The following is a 14,934-nucleotide window of genomic DNA, read 5'->3' as shown; positions in this document are numbered from 1 at the left end:
ATCTACAAGCTTGTTATGCTCTTTATATATATGAGTATAGTTTTCCAAAGAAATTGATTAGATATTGTCATTAATTTGTGTGCTAGTGGAGATAGATAATTAGTTTGTTCTTGGAGGCTTCCTTTCATAGAATTAATGACCAAAAATTAATCACCCATGATCTGAAGCTCATTAATCCTTATATCTAAAGCAAATTTTAGTAAATAAAATAAGGCATTCAATTTCATTTGGTTATTTGCTCCTCATCCTATATTACCTTTGACTTGAACTATGTATCTCTAAAAAAATATGGAATGATGCCAATTCCACAAATATAATCTAGGCCTTGATAAGCCTCATTGAAATATCCACATGCTAAATATTTTTCTACTTATATTTCTAATAAAATTTTCAATTATTTAACCTTTAGAATAACTTTATAACATGCAAATAAAAAATAGAATTTCTAGCTATATCCATATTCCTCACATAACCAAAAATGAGATTGCCCTAAAACACTTAGAAGTCGATCACTATTACATACACATTGATAGGTTTATTCGAGATCACTTAGATATTTCATTTTCTGTGTGTGTGTGTCTTTATATTAAATTTTGAAAATATAAACTCACTAATCCTTTTCGTCATTATTGTTTAATCATTTTCCTATAAAATATTGTAAGGAAGTCAATTGGGGTTATCGTAGGTGGTTGGGTAGAACAATTATTATCCTTCCCACCCATGTTCATCTCTTTGCTAGTGACATGATGAGCTTTGATGCCTTGATGATTGTTGTTGTAGTGGCTTTAAGCCTTAGAAAAGAACTGTTAAGTGAGTATAACTGTGGGTTGGCCTAGTACCAACAACCTCACTCTTGCATTTCGGTTGAGAGGGAGATTGATTTATTTCCTTAGAAAACAAATAAATAAAAATTGTAAAGAAAGGTTGATTTATTTCCTTAGAAAAAATAAATAAATAATAATTGTAATGAAATTTAAATAACACATCTCCATTTTATGATTGTGATTGGACATATTTAATAAACCCATCAACATACATTTAAAATAATAAATCAAATGAAATAAATTATTATATGTGAAAATAGCTTTAAGATTAACATTAGATGATTCATTAACATTTGGTATCAGAGCTTTGGATCCTAGGGTTTCACTACTTCAAACATACCACCTTAGACTTTTCACTATAACTTTTTTCTTACGAGGATTTAGAAGCTAAAATTTCAACCACATGGAAAAGAAATCTTGGTTAACACTGTGTAAAAATTCCAGATCTTGGTTCGCTATATTATCAGATATATGATTCAAGGAAGTTAGGGTTTGTGTATGCTCTAGAATTTTGTCTCAAAGAGGTGTCTCAGGGAAAATCATCATAGCTTTTGTTTCGGGCATATAAATTAAATTTCGTAAAAAGTGGCCAAACTTGTACAAACTTTAGTTTATTAGGTACCATTTTGAGGGTAAAACTATGAAACAGTGACATGTGGAAGTACGTACAACTTTGCTTTTATTGAACAGTCCATAAGTAGGTCATCTTGGGTGATTTGGCGTAACTTTATCTTGAAGAATCCAATCTCGGTCTAACTTGTGGTGTTAGAACTAGGACACAGAGAGCTACCACAAGATGAAATTTCATACCTGGGGAGGCCGAAATTACAGATATACAACAGTTTCTATATCAAGCTCCAAAGAGTAGGAAACAAAGGTGTGTATTATTTTAAATATGCATAAATTTTGTTTGAAAATTAGTCTGAAGTTATTCAAAGGGAATAATAAAGCATAGATATCATTATTGGTTCTAATGTTTCTTGCAACAAGAAAATGGATACTCCTAGTAAGCAACCAAAAAGCTCTACTATGAAGTATGAAAAAGAGGAATAAATGCAACATGATATATCAAAATTACGAGAGAAAGTGCAACAAATTTCGCTCTTGAAAAGAGTAATCAAAAATGAATTGGAAGCAATGATGAATGTAAATATGGATGGTTTAGAAGTAAAAATAAAAAGGGTCATATAAGGTTTGAAGGATGGTTTTAAAGTAGACATGGACACAATGAATGTCAAGTTGGAAGGATTGACAAAGTTGCTGCAAGAAAGGCTTCCTTGTGGTGACAAGGTAATCCATGAAAATCATGATGAGGAAAAAAAGAATTATGAATTATGATTTTAGAGACTCCAATGTTGGGTTTAAGAACAACCACATTCCAAATATCGACATGAGGAAGTTTGATGGAAAATAAATGGTAACATGGATACTATAAATGGAGCAATTCTTTGATCTACATGATGTGCAACACACACAAAAGGTACGCATCACAAATTTGTATTTATAACCCAATCAGTTTGTGTGGTATTGATGGATTTTTTCTCGTAAATCGATGTAAATTGGTCAATTTTTACGCGGGAATTGATAGCACATTATGAGGATATAAATAGCAATACTTTCTTTATCCAATTGATAAATATCAAACAAAAGGGTTTAATGGCGGAGCACGTTGATGACTTCCAAATATTGCATATCAAGGGAACTAATATTCGTGAGAATCACATGGTCAATGTCTTCATAAGGACTTTAATGGATAATATGGAACATGAGGTTTACCTTTGGGAACCTAAGTCATTGGAGAATGCATTTAGGGTGGAAAGAAAATTTATGGAAACAAGGAGGTCTACCACTCATAACTATAAAAATGGAAGTGTTGTCACTCCTAACCTTCCACAACCTACAAGGTTGAAACCACAACAACTGAAGGCAAAAAGAGAAAAGAGATTTGTTACAATTGTGATAGCAAATACACTAAAGGTCATAAATGTGCTGAGAAGAAATTATTTTACATAGATTATGAAGAGGAGGAAGAAAAGGAAGAAGAAAAATTAAAAGAAAAAGAAGAAGATATAACCAGGAACCTATTATCACTCATTTGTATCTCCAAGGTTGAGGAAGAGTCCAGCTGAGGTAACCATAGACCAATATTTTGACTTGGTATCTAGCCCTACCAAGCCGGAGAGCGCTCTCTCCAAATGGTCACAGCCAAGAGGGCTAGATGGATTAGTGTTTTAGGCTAGATATAATAGGTCAAGGTTTGTTTGATTTGATTTGATTGGGGTAGTCACTGGATGAGTGAATTAGGTCAGAGAGTGAACTAGGTCAGGGAAAAAGAGAATCAGAATTGCAGACATCTGATGGGGCAAGGTAGGAAAGTTACTTTAACACTTTGTAGTATAGTGATGAAATGGTTTAGACTGATGAGGTGTTAAAAAGAGCATGAAAATCATGAATTCTTTTTAAACTGAAGAAATAAAACAAATTATGATGATTTTCCCAAAATAGAGCATAGAAGATGAATTATGCCTATCACACCTTGAAAATCAAACATATTTAGAAGTGAAATGGATCATCAAAGATACAAAACATTCACACACATGTAACTGAAGAAGAAACAATATAAAAATACCATTCCACATGTATCCCTCCAAAACAGTTGCAACTCATCCAATATATTCCATGCCAAAGTCTGAAACACTAGTACAACATCCAATTGAGTCCAACCTGTAGAATGACTGATAAATTACATGATATAGGCCTCAAACCAACTCATCCTAGCCTCAGCGGTCGAATCCATGAGAAGAGGAGCGGTTACAACAAAAACGAAACTAATAACTAGAGTGTAGGGTGGTCAAAGTGACTCGTCCCTAACTTAAGTAAACTAATTCATTATAAGTCATGGAGGCCATTTACCTAATGTAATTACCCTCAGTAATAGTAAAAACATAATAATTACATCAACCACATCAATAAAACATTGATTTCCCACAGGTAAAAATCAAATGTGGATAGAAACAGTGAAAAACTGGGAAATATGTCAAAGGCGCAGCGCCAAGTTCAAATCCACTTTTGCATGCCTTCTTGATGTCCAAATTTATCCCAGGATAGCTCATTGGAAAGCTTATCTTGTCTAGTTTCCAAACTTCCCTTTATATTCAAAATGGTCTTGATTTGAACCTCCAAAACTCCATTCTTCCAAGACTACTCAAATGTGTAGCGTCTAGTCCAGAAATGAGGCAAAAACTTGATTTTTAGGTACTTTTTTACCTTTTTTACCTGCCAGTTTTGCATTACAGGGCAAGAAACATGGTTTTACTAGATGTATTTGTCCTTATTAATCCATTGGTGGCTTCCATTCCTCCAAAAAGTGGCTCTAAAAAGTGTGCAGTGCTTGAGAATTTGACCAAGGAGCTGATATGAAATTGCCTCAAAAAAGATAGGAAAGACAATATTACAAAAAATTAACCAAGAGTCTTCAAAATTGGTCAAAGAGCTAATGTTTGGTGTGTCTAGGCATGGAGTGAAGCCTCTTCAAGTATATCAAGCTTCTTATTTTCTTCTTGTTGAGTTAGGGCTTCAATTCTTACCCTAGTAGCCTTGAGCTTTGCCCTTGCTATTTGGTTTCTTCGGAAATAATACTTTGCCATATTTCTCTAAATTTCAGTGTCTCTCTTCACCTTGTCTAAGAGATTTTCAATATGGTTTTTCACCCTCTCAAGCCAATGCTCTCAGTTCCCATTGATCATTTTGGAAAATTGTTCATTTAGGGTGAGCTCATTAACTAGTTCAGCCTCTTTTTGTTTTTCTAGCTCCAATGCTCTTTTTAGGCCTCTGGTCCTTGGCCTTCTTCTTGGCACTGTTATCACCCCAAGAAACTCTCCTAGGTTATATCTCAGAGATTCTCGGGAACATTACAAACTCAACAAAAATGTTGGAAATAGGTGGATGAATGGAAAGAATGATGCATATTCAAGCCAAATAACCACTTCTACTATGTTTAACCCCAGACATTGGTGAACACCCCCAGACTACAAGGCTTTAGACCACCAATTACTAACATTTCAAGGAATAGGTGAAGATGGAGAATACTGACCACACCAGCAAATGCACAAGACCCTGTGATGGCTGGTTGCAACCAGTTAAAAGGTCTGTATTCTCCATGAGACATACAAATAGGCGGTAAGCGGTATTATCACACCGCCTATCGGAGGTGGGCGGTATCCGTATACAGGGGCACGATGCAATAAAATTGCGACACGTGGCGGGTGTGACGGCGAGGAAACCACTTTCCCTTCGGGTTATCAAGTGTGCAGGTTACGGGAGCGAGAGCTGTGGATGTCGTCCGATCGCGGTGAGGGTTGATCGGACGATGGGGAGATGAACATGGTTTAACGTGCGGGGAAAAGATGAAGACCGTTAAATTGAGGCACAGCAATCAACGACTATGGTTACGGCGGAAGGTTATATGGGTGCGGGTTCATAGGTTAAGCGTCCGGGCTTAAGAAAAAGGGTTATGCAGAGTTTTGTAGGAGATGGGTAAGCGGGAAATGAAGAGACTTTTAGAGGAAAAACAGAGACACCAGGGCTAAGAGGGTAAGAGAAAAATGAAGGAGAAGAAGCTAAACGAGGGCTGCGAGCTCCCTTTTCTGCATGAACACATGGACGAGCTGATATTTGGTCCTCCAAATGCTAAAACATGTAGCAGAGCTAACACTGGCTCCTTCTGGGGATGAGATCCTCCCTGTGAGGTCTCAAGAACTGCAGACCAATCCCTTCATACAAAACCAGCTTAAAAAACATTGCCTAGTATCCATTGGGCATGGAGTCTATTTAAATCTATGCTAAAACTTGTAAAGAAAATGCTTACAATCATTAAGGTTTGAGAACCTTAAACAACATAAGTATTCAAAAACTGGCCATCTGCTGGGCCATCAAAACTGTTTCTCCTGCTCTCGGTCGGTTCATCATAGAGCTACAAAACTGGATTTATTTGATCCTCTACCTCAAAAAGTTTGGGGCATTTGACCTTAATAGGCAGATATGGATCAAATTTCATCCCCTCTCTGTGTGTTCTCCTCCTTGGACATTCTTCATGGGAGATTTTGTACACCTGCTGAATAACAATGGTTGTTGTGTACTTCTCTATGTCATTTGTGGTCTTCACAACTAATATGAATGATGAACCATTGCATTCTTGTGGAGGGGACACAGAGACATCACCTGCTCCTGCATCTTTCTTAGAACAGTCCTCATCCAAGGAGGGATTCCAAAACTGTGCACCCTCTTCCTCTATCACCTGACAAGCTGCCTGTTCAATCTATGTGGAGGCCATCTGAGCAGGTTTCAGAACATCAAGACTGAGGTGATCAGTATCAGCCTTGAGAATGGAGCTATGACCTGCCTCAGAGTTCAGGGGGCAACTTTGAGGGATTGTCCTTTGAGCAGACAGAGGGACAAAAGATGATGGGGAGCTTCCCTCTCCCTTATTGATCACTGGGTAGGGAACAAAAGCAGGTAGGTGAATTCGCAGATTTGCATAGTCATTGGAAGCTGGGCTGGCTTCAGGCTCAGACTCTTCAAGGATGAAGGGATCTGTTGCTGGCTACTTCTGCTGATAAGATTGTTGTTCTGCAGGTACAACAAACTGACAAGCAGTTCCTTTGGATAATGCTTCTTCATAAGAAGCTCTGGTTAAGAAGGGGGCACTGCCCTTGTCTTCCAAACCATGGACCTCATCCTTTTCTTCATAGTGCTCTTCCTCCATGACTATACTGTGAAAAAGGGTCTTCACCCTTTTTTCCTCGTTTGTATCTCTGCTTCTCTGCAAAATCTACAACTGCTCCTGTGCACCTCTATATGGATTAGGAGTTGGAAGAGCAAAGGTACAAGGAGCTCCTGCTTCCTCGAAATGTTGCTCAGCCATTAATTTGGAAATTTCAGAGGCCAAAAACTCAATCATCCTGGACATTTTATCGATCTCAGGATCTGTGGATGATGAGGACTCACCCCCTTGTCTTCTCTTTTTGGCATCACCTTCGAGTCTTTCTGCAGCAATGATATTTGCTTCTACTTCAAAGGCTACATCTTGCATATCAGCCAAAGAAGTACATCTTCTTTCTTTTAACAGTAGGCAGAACTGAGAATCGAAGGCATGGGCGTAAGTGATCATAGCAGAAGTAGGGGTAGGTTTAACTTCTGCTGTACATATGGTTGAATCTGATGTTGAAATTAGACAGCAGCTCACCATATTCTCTCTGCAAGTTCCCAAATTCAGTATGATAATAGAGCAGATCTTTATTATCTCCCTTGTGCTTTAGGAACACATCATCTAGGGCCTCAATATTTGCTATAGACCTAGGGGGTAAATTTCTGAACCAATTTCTAGCCTCTCCCTCTAGGCTTTGGACAAAAACCCTCATCCACACATCCTCTTCATTAATATCTAGGTTATTAGCATAACAATAAAAAGATTCAAGGTGCTCTTTAGTTGATACTCCTTCTATACCAGTAAACTTGGGCATATATTCTTGATATTCTCCTACAAGCATGGCATTCAAAGGGATAGGCAAGACCAAGGGTCCATACCTAGCAGCAATTATTCTTTCTATCTTTGTGAGAGCTTGCTAGCCTACCATGACTGAGGTAAGTGGAAGGATACTGGTAGACTGATTGATATGGATCAATGAAAAGAATGACAAAGACAGAGGAATATGATGGACAGCATGGATGCTTGTTTCGACTGATATCCGAAAGGGAAATGAATGACTAAGGAGCTAAACGAATCTCTGAAGGTGACCTTCACTAACAGAGATACATGGAATTTCTAAGGCTTACCTGATCCTGATGCTCCTTTCTGCAATGTTTTCTTCTGCTCAACGATCTTCTCAGGGTCAAGCACTGGTTCAGCTGGTGATGTCTGAGGATCTCTTCAAGCATGCCTCACAAACTAAACCAAAACTACAATGTGGAGTCACCAAAGGTTGGTCTTCCTCCAGTGGAGTCGCCAGATAGATGATTACAACCAAAAATGTACCCAGACCTTGTCTATCATCAAAATCTGGAACTGTGTCATTCTCCCAGGGAAGCTGAACTTCAATCTCCTCTCCCCGGCAACGGTGCCAATTTATGTTCTCACCCCAAGAAACTCTCCTAGGTTGTATCTCAGAGATGCTCGGGAACATTACAAACTCAACAAAAATATTGGAAATAGGTGGATGAATGGAAGGAATTATGCATATTCAAGCCAGATAACCACTTCTACTATGTTTAACCCCAGACATGGGTGAACACCCCTAGACTACAAGGCTTTAGACCACCAATTACTCACAGTTTAAGGAATAGGTGAAGATGGAGAATACTGACCACACCAGCATATGCACAAGACCCTATGACGGCCAGCTGCAACCAGTTAAAAGGCCTGTAAATCTATTTCCTAATGCACAGACAGGATGACAGCTCTCTGGCACTAAGAAAACAGAAACCTGCATACACATTCAATAATACTTACTAGATTCTAACACAGAGGTGGGATGATAGCCCCTCTAATGCTAAACATCAAGAGCACATGAAAAATGCATAACAGGCACAACCTGGAACAAATCAGAAGTGGAAAATGAGCAATTAATAGCAAAAGAAGCTTGCATTAGCTGAAAATGAAGACCAGACGCTACAGGTATCACAATAGTTACAGTCTCTAGAAGGTGAACCTTACATCAAAGCAATATCCATCAACCCTATTACATTCTGTCTTCTGGGTATATATAGAGTTTGCTTACAATGATATTCTGTTATTCTAGGCGTGAAGGGGTCATAATGGACCACCAACCGCCTTTAACTCTCTGATGGAGTTTCTGCTACAATCTGACTGCTTTAATGAACAAAATTTATCTTTTCTGATGCTCTGTTGTCCTTCCCTGAGCAAGTGGAGTGTTGACTGAAAGAAGCCCCATAACTGCTTAATGTTGGAATCTGCCCGAGGCTGTCATTTTTCTTCTCGACCATCCTCTCTGTTGAATGCAGTGGTTGAAATATTAACTGCGCAGGGTATCTGGTAGCTGATCGCTTCATCCTTCGGGCGAATGATACAAGTTAGAGGCACGAAAACAACATGGAGGATGCATGGTATGACGGGGACAAAGCTCAGTCGTTGGATCACGTGGTTCGACGGCAGGGATCGTATCGAAGGGAGCTACCGGGAGGTAACAGGATGGAGAAACAAGGGTCGTCGGATCACGCTCGTGCAGATCCGACGGCTATCGGGCAGCAGCAGTAGCGGGCAGTCGAGAGCCGTTAGATCTGCCCGTGGCAGATCCAACGGCTATCGCGCGGGAAAGTGGCATGGGAATTAATGTGCGGGAGACGTACAAATAGGCGGTAAGCGGTATTATCGCACCGCCTATCGGAGGTGGGCGATATCCGTATATGGGGCCGCGATGCAATAAAATTACGATGCATGGCAGATGTGACGGCGGGGAAACCGCTTTCCCCACAGGTTATCAAGTGTGCAGGTTACGAGAGCGAGAGCTGTGGATGCCATCCGATTGCGGCGAGGGTTGATCGGACGGTGGGGAGATGAATGTGGTTTAACGTGCGGGGAAAAGACGAAGACCGTTAGATTGAGGCATGGCAATCAACGGCTATGGTTACAGCGGAAGGTTATATGGGTGCGAGTTCATAGGTTAAGCGCCCGGGCTTAAAAAAATGGGTTATGCAGAGTTTTGTAGGAGATGGGTAAGCGGGAAATGAAGATATTTTTAGAAGAAAAATAGAGACATTGGGGCTAAGAGGGTAAGAGAAAAATGAAGGAGAAGAAGCTAAACGAGGGCTGCGAGCTCCCTTTTCTGCATACACACATGGCCGAGCTGATATTTGGTCCTCCAAATGCTAAAAAATGTAGCATAGCTAACAGGCACCTATTCCTCTAGCTGGTCACTATATTCTCCATATGCTTCATCAAGTAAAGCCTTAGCCTTTTCAGCCTCCCTCTTTACCTTGATGAGTTGAATCTCCATGAGCTCATGTTTGGTCTCAAACTACTTGTTTTCCTGCTCATAATATGAGATGATATATTTTTCCCTCTGAAAGTTGACCTGGAGTTCCCTGATGAGTGCATCTTTTTCTTTGATGACAATGCTTGTGCTCTCACTATCATCATGCTCACTTAGGTCAACTGAGTCAAAATCCTACTCTGTCTCATGGAGTTCCTCCCCCTGATGTTGGATCTTTGTCTCTATCATCTTCTCCTTATCCTTATGTACCTGCTTTCATGATGAAGAAGGCAAGGCCCCTCCCACAATATATGGGGCAAACACTTGCCTATGTCCTCTCTAATAAGTATGTGTCAAAGTGCCCAAATCAGCCCCTTTAGGCTTGATGACCTCACCCTATTCAATGTGCTCTTGCTCTCTGATTTCATCTCTATTAGGTGAATGAATATGCTCATGGAAAGGTGATGATGGAGGTGATGGTGAGGCTGACTCATCAGATGAGGATGAATGATCTATGGGCTGAGATGGAGGAATGGAGGTGGAAGGATGAGATGATGAAGGGATTCTTTGAACATTCTGAGTAGATGAATGAGTGAATATGGGATTAGCTATGAAGGTACTCCATGCAATGTTGAGTTCCTTGAGATGATAAAGGACTATGATTTTAATGAGGGAATGATGAAAGAGACTCTTCATTTGATCTTTATACTCCCTCTTTTGGGCAATGTAGGCCATCTTCTCAATGCTCTGGAAAAGATAGTAGGGTATATTGAGCATTTTTACCCTAGTGAAATGCATTAAAATCCGAATGTGATAAGAATAGAGCCTAGAAAATCTACCTTCACATGAAAAATATTACATAATAATCTTCACCATTGGGGCATATCTGTCAAGGAGGTGTGAAAAGGGAAAATATCCCCTTCTTTCATTTCAATACCTTGGTTTCATGTAAGGCTCATAATAATGTCTCTCCAAATCACCTTGTTTAAACCATTTCTCCCTAACATTGGGATTCTGGTGGCAGCTGATATAATGGCAGTAGATAAAGTAAAAGTGATACCTATTAGAGTGACTTGGTTGTCTTGGAGTTTAGATATGAAGAGCCTAGTCAAGTCAAGATAATGTTGGAGTTCCTGAACTTGCTCACAGAAATCATAATAGCCTAGCCATTTGAAGGATGTCACAGTCATAGGGGATGCCAAGATTTCCCTGAGATCTGTGGGCTCAAATTTGTGTATCTGACCTCCTTTGTGAGATTTCTTGACCTCTGTTTCTTCTCTATCTATTTCCTCTTCCTCATTGTGTGGTTTGTATTCCTCATCTACCATGGTGTTTAATATCAAACCCTAGGGAGGTATAAGGTAGTGGGAATGTAGTTTTTTGGAAATAGGAAATGGGGAAGGGTAAATATGAAGATGATGGGTGAAGGGATATATGTAATGGAGGGGGATATAGGGTAGTAGTATGATAGCTTTGGGATGGGGGAAATTGTTTGCAATATAGGGGGTTTGGGAGCCTAGGTAGTTGTATCACCTAGGACTTAGGGTTTTGGGACAAAGGGTTAGAGGGTATCTGGGATAAAAAGGTTTAGGGAAAGGGAAGGAAGGTGTAGGGGAGTGTATAAAAGGGATTGAGAGTGCAAGGTAGTTTTTGGGGGAGATCTAGGGTTTAGATATAGAATTAAACCAAATATTCAATTAAACCTTTCAAACACTTTGGGAGTGACTTGAGGAGGAAGAAAAACACATTCCTTAGTTGCTACTTACTTGTTTGGAGGTTGAATGCACTTTAGAGGAGCTAATGAGGTGATTGTAACCTTCCTGGACAAACGCGTAGCGCCAATGCAAAGTGCACAGCGCCTCAAGTAAGTGCGCAACGCATTAAGGGAATGTGTAACGCCTTAAGGAAACACGTAGCGCTGGGTAAATGTGCGGTGCCAGAAGAGAACGTGCAGCACCAAAAGAGAACGCGCAGTGCCTGCTCTGTTCTCCTAATTTTCGCCCTGAACAGTGAAAAGGGTCTCTTGGGGTTTGCTCAATTAGTGGTAAGAGGCAAATGATGCTGAGTTTGAAGCCAATAAGTCTTTTATAGCTGAGTGAATTTTATCTTTTAACTTTAAAACCCACTTTCTAATGTTTCATTTCACCTTTTTGACCTCATTGCTAATTTACTTTCTAACTTTTTCCTTTGTAGGTGGATGATGTTGGAGTTTCGGCAATCTTTACTTTTGAATTTTTCTTGGATGATATTGGCAATATAGTTTGAGTAAACAGCTAGGAATAGTGACTTATTACATATGATAAACATAAAATTACATAAATAAATAAATTATTATATCCCTCTTTTTGAAATAAAATTACAATCTAAAACAAAAATTATATTTTTGGAATGAAAATTAGAGCTCTGGAAACCATAGTTACATGTTTGCAAATCCTTTTTGAATGAAAAAGGGATATTATTTCTTTCACTCTCATGCTTTTGTTGGATTTATGCAGTGAATGGTGTTTTTCTTGGACCTTGGAGGAATGAAACCTTGTGACCTAATGGGACCTTGAATAACCAGACTTCATGTAGACTTGACTGACATAAGACATGATGAAATGAGATTTTAAAATGAATGTATTCTCAATAAGACAGAGGAAGGTGGGCCAGCAAATATTGATTTTTTGAGGGAGAGTGGGATTTTTGACTTGGGCTACCATCAGTGAGTAAATTTTTTGCATGAGGACCTAGGTGGAATGTTAAAAAATTCAACATGGGACACAAATATGATATAAAAGAGGAGTTTTGATCACTGATGGCAGTATGAAAATATTTACTCTAACATCGGACTTATTTGGGGATGGCAGCTCCTTGGAGGTGTCAAGAACACTGTAGACCAAGTGCCTAACCATATGGGCCAATACGGTCAAAAACTTAAACTGAAATGCATGAGCAAATGCTAACAACTCAAATGATTCAAACTAACTCAAAACTGACTTACTTAACTCACGATTGAATACTAAAAATGGAAAAAAAATCAGTGAAGCTCCATGACTTTCACTTCAGGCTCCAATCTCCACTAATCTTCTACTTCACACTTGCAGAAAATTAAATTGTATGTACAATGAAACGAGGACAATTCAAAAAAGATAGTGCTTGAGGAGCCTACCATTGACTGGTCCTCCTAAGCATGGTTCTCCATTCATCTCATCCAACAAGAAACCATTTTGTCCTAGGAACGCTAAAATCTAATAAGGGCCTTTCCATAGGTTTTCAAATTTACCATGCTTACCCTTGTCTTCGTTTTTGGCATCCCAACGAAGCACTACATCTCCAATTCTGAAGTCATCTTCCTTTGTTTTCCGGTCATACATTCTCTTTATCCTCTCATGAAGCTTAGAGGTGTTCTGAAATAACTCATACCGTATCTGTTGTAGGTGAATTATTTGATTGATCCAACGCGGAATATCGTTCTCTTCACTTCCCGCTTCTTGTAACAATTTCATGACTGGTACTGCTAATGATGAAGGAAAAACAGTATCTACTCCATATACAATCTGAAAAGGAGAAAGCCCAAGAGATTTCTTACTACTCACTTGATCTGCCCATAATGCATTGATTAGATTTTTGTGCCAATTCTTTTTGTTGGCCTCCAACATTTTCTTGATGATATTGATTAAGGATTTATTGGAGGACTCCGCCAAACCATTTCCTTGCAGATAGTATGTTTTAGAATGTCCCAACTTAATGTTGTATTTGTCACAAAACTCAATCATCTTTTTGGACTTGAATGTTGTCGCGTTATCTGTGATTATCTTATTAGGACAACCAAAACGAGACAAGATATTAGTTTCTAAAAATTGAATGATAACTGAATCTGTTGCTTGCCTGGTTGGAATTGCTTCGATCCACTTAGTAAAGTAGTTTGTAGCTATCAATATCCACTTGTGTTGTGTGGATGATGATGGATTGATCTCACCTATGAAATCTAGGCCCCACTATTGAAAAGGTGCATTTACTTATATAGGTTGTAGAGGCAAAGGAGGAAGCTTTCTTTTACCTTGGAAAACTTGACACTTGTGACAGCTCATCACTACCTTGTAGATATCTGCAAAAAGTGTAGGCCAATAGTAACCCGCTCTCAGTACTTTTTTGGTCGTGGTCTTCCAATACAAGTGCCCCCCACAATTTCCTTTGTGGAAGTCATTTATTACTTCTTTGGACTCATCTTCGGTCAAACAGTTCAGTAACACACCTCCAGGACCTTTCCAATAAAGTGCGTTGTCCATGATACAATATTTGGAAGCCTTCAACTTCAATGACCTACTCTTAGCCTTAGACATTCCTGGAGGGGGATTTAGATGTTGAAGCACATAAATAATATCATAATATTGTGGGGATGATAGAAATATTTTAGATACCTGAATGAGATCCACTTCTTCTTGATTGTCGGACAATGCTGCTACAAGGTTGATATCTAAAGCATGAAGGTTTGACTCGGCCATGAGTTTGGCTAAGCCTTGACCCTTGATCAGCTTGGTAGACTTGATCTCAAGATCATATTCTAATAATGCCGCTATCCATCTACCTCTCCTACCTTCTGGGTCATTTTTCACAAAAACTTCTTTTACCGCTGCATTAGGCACATAAGCAAGAGTATGCAAATGTAAAATGTAAACTCCGAAATCTTTGATCACCTTTAGTAAAGCCAAGGCTTGTTTCTCAATGATGTTGTACTAAAGGGATGCATCCCTGATGTTGTGACTGAAAAATGTTATTGGCATCTCGATTTTATCCCTTTTTGCATTAATACTAATGCCATGGTATGCTCAGAAGCAAATGAAAATATTATAAAATCATCAGAGTAATCAGAACTAATTAAAATGGGGGTAGTGGTTAAGGCAAGTTTTTCTGCATGAAAGGACTTTCGGGCTTCTTCGGACCATTTCACCTCATTATCCTTTTTCAACATATTGGTCATTTCTCTAACATGTTCAGCAAAATTAGGAATAAATCTACGTAAGAAGTTCATCTTACCATTGAATGCTTGGATTTCATTCTTGCTACGAGGGAAGTCAATTTTCTGAATGGCTTCTAATCGTGAAGGGTCAAGCCGGATGCCATCCTTCGAAATGATGTGA

At 39.1% G+C, this 14,934-nt stretch overlaps 1 pseudogene; it reads left to right on the top strand.

Annotated features, from left to right (window-relative positions):
* LOC149149599 (CBL-interacting protein kinase 23 pseudogene) overlaps positions 1–5,186 on the top strand; it is a 101,117-nt pseudogene extending 95,931 nt beyond the window's left edge.
* The last annotated feature ends 9,748 nt before the right edge of the window (positions 5,187–14,934 follow it).

The sequence above is a fragment of the Pinus tabuliformis genome, chromosome 9 (genome assembly GCF_031772625.1).
Source record: "Pinus tabuliformis cultivar Carrire ecotype Pingquan chromosome 9, CPIR1, whole genome shotgun sequence".
NCBI classification, from domain to species: domain Eukaryota; kingdom Viridiplantae; phylum Streptophyta; class Pinopsida; order Pinales; family Pinaceae; genus Pinus; species Pinus tabuliformis.
This window is presented reverse-complemented; position numbering and strand designations above follow the sequence as displayed.